We start from the raw sequence: 3194 nt of genomic DNA on the forward strand, positions 1-3194 counted from the left end.
GGCCACAAAGTATCATAGAAAATGATAAAGTGTGTATCACATGGGATCAGCCATTACCAACAGTTCAAAAGATAGATGCTAGAACTAGAAAACGGGATATAGTGGTCCATGAAAAGACAAAAGAAGCATTGATTATTGAAATTGCCACAGCCAGTGAATACATTGTCTTGTGTAGAGAGAGACAGAAAGTTATAAAATATCAGGATTTGCAGGCAGAAAGGAGAGCAATGTGGAAGAAAGATACCCAGAGAGTTCCAATAGTAGTAGGAGGAACAGGTCTTATAAAAAATAATCTACAATCGTATTTCTATATGTGATCAATACATGTAATCCCATACGAATTGCAGAAGGCATTACTGAGTACATTGCGGGTGCTGTAAAGAGCTCTTTTGGCTGACATCAATGACTGAAACAATACCAATTTCATCAACTTTAATCGTACTTTGACTTAGGAATGGAGTCCATTCCCGTCATGGTATTAGAAACCCAAAAGACTTGGAGAAATTAAAAAAGGGAGAGACAATATTATATTCATAAAGTAGCTGAAAGTATTCTAAGAACAAAGCCAGCATAAGAGTAGAGAAAGCAGATTTTACTGATAGGGATGACTGCAATCACGGGAATAGAAAATAGACAAGAGGGGTCTAGAATTTACCTGAGAAAACTGGCAAAGGAACCAATTTATTGGGAGCAACTAACTAGAGAGGGAAATATAATAGAATGGGAAGAGACTAAGAAGACATTTGGACTGCAGGCTAGAGAATGCTTTCTTATCAGGGATTGATGTCAGAGTACAGGTAAGGAGAAAGGGATACAGGAATCCTAAGTGAAAGACCTGCTCTGGTAAAGATTTTAGTTGGTAGGGCATACAAAACATTGCTTGATAACTATATGAAACAATCAGAGGAGGAGGAGGTTAGAAAAGACTGGAAAACGAGATTGGATATGCAATTCCCAAGGAAACAATGGAAGGACATGTGTATGGTTCCCAAATATGCAACAAAATCTAGAAGATTTAGGAATTTTCATTTAAGGGTTGTATAATGGTATTTTTATACCCCAAGACAGACTCCAAATAATTTTCCTTCAGGTAGATGGTAACGGTTGGAGGTATGATGGGGAAGAAAGATGTAACTGGGAAAATATGTTTTGGGAATGTAATGAATTGACTGACTTTAAAAATTCCCTACAGAATACTCTGTTAGAAATATTGGGTGAGTAAATGGGTGTAACTAAGAAATTTATTTTTTTAGATGGGATACAGGATCTTAATTGCCTAACGATAGTAAAGGACTTGTTAAGTTTAATTGTGGTGGCTGCCAAAAAGCAATTACTAGAAAATGGAAATCAAAGTCTAAACCAACTGTATTTGAAGTACTGAATATTAAAACAGAGATAAAAGGACTGGAATTGGGGTCAGTAGAAAAGGGTAGGAGCAAGTTACATAGCAAAAATGGAAATTGTGGGCCAATACATGCTTAATAGTATTTTGAGGTTTAAGGGAAGGTAGGAATTAACCAATTTATGTAATGTTGGATTGATGATAATTATAAAACACAATACATGTTATGTATAATAGTTGTAACTAGGAATATGTTAATATGGTTTGTTTTCTTTTATATAGATGTATGTTTGCCTGTGTCATAAGTGATAATTCAGTAAAGCTGTTAAAAATATATGATGGCACTTCCTTTTAGAATTTTTCCCAGTTTTTTTGCTTCATACTTTCTGGCTGTCCCAGAGCTCTATTTACCAGCTTCTCCTTCCATGCCTTGACTTTCTCCAACTCAGGTCTAGGGCCAGAGTGAACCTTAAGGACATTGGGGGGTGGGGTCATGTGAGTGACAACTTCTTCTGGCAGTATTTTTATTTAATGACCTGCTCTGATTTCCACCTGTATTCATCTATTATATCTTAGGGCTACTCCCTCTCTGGGCCACACCAACATTCATGAAGCACCCAGAACAGTGGCATAGCTAGAGTTTGTGCTGCCCAGGGCTGTCTTTGGGTTTGTTGCCCCTCCTCCCTCAGAAAATCATAGTCAAATAGGGCCCCCCATACACAGCCCCCCCTGCAATCATTCCAGTGTTCCATTACTTGGCTATTTCTCCCCATTTACTGTAAACACTAATGTGCATACTGTTTATGCTTTATTTCTACAATGATTATTTGGATTTCATTTAAAACTTTTATTTTAAAAGTTATAGCACAAACACTGATAGACATCTGCTAAACAAAGCAATACAGTCTCACAATGAAAACAGACTTAGCATTAAAACGTATTTGCCCGTAAAACTCACATTCATTGAAACTGTATTGAAACCCACATTCAAATAAAATGCATCTGGCCAGTGGTGGATAAAGTTTACCTTTGGGCTGTTTTCAAATCGTACTATGCAAGCATACATGTGTTCTTTGATTCACCTTCCTGATTGTATTATATTCCTTGTATAATACAGCACACTTGTTAGAGAGTGTTTTAAATGTATTGTTTTGAACATTTTTCCAGTAAGCAATGAAACAAAACATATGAACCAATAATGACAAAACTGCCCAATTCAGAACATTTTCATCATAAAAGTCTACTCAAACTTCTGTCATTACAATCCATCAATATCAGTAAATATGCAAAATCTCTGCAGAAGTAAAAGTCATCTAAATAATTCCACACTAATGAGATCTGTGACTAACAAAGAGGTTGCTGCTAGCAAACAACTTTATATTTCATTGTTTCATCTACAAATGAAGTGCCTGTTGCCCTTGAAGAATAAATTGCCTATGTTACATTAAAAAATGATAAGCTAGTAATATTACAATAGGGAATGCATGGCAAACTGATAACAGGTTCATAGTTACTAGGTATTTCCTCCAAAAGAGGACATTCTGAGGACTGCAGTATCTACCCCCTTTAAAGTACAACATAGTACAGTATCAGCAATCCACCTACATACTGTAGAAGTAGAACCCACAGCCTTCTGCATCAAAAGCAAATATACTACCTGTTATACCACTAACAATGCAAACAGGCTAAACGTCTCTTCCCCTGAAGTTCTTAGCTCCTTGTAAAATCCACTTGACACTCAACTATATCTCACAACTTTGCAGCACAGGAAATCAGGAAAAGCCAAAATTTACTAGAGGGGAGGGCAAAGGTCCAAAATCAGGGACACATTTTAAACATTACTTGCATAATC

The sequence above is a fragment of the Protopterus annectens genome, chromosome 4.part0 (assembly GCF_019279795.1).
Source record: "Protopterus annectens isolate FY-2018-M chromosome 4.part0, PAN1.0, whole genome shotgun sequence".
Lineage (NCBI taxonomy): Eukaryota > Metazoa > Chordata > Ceratodontiformes > Protopteridae > Protopterus > Protopterus annectens.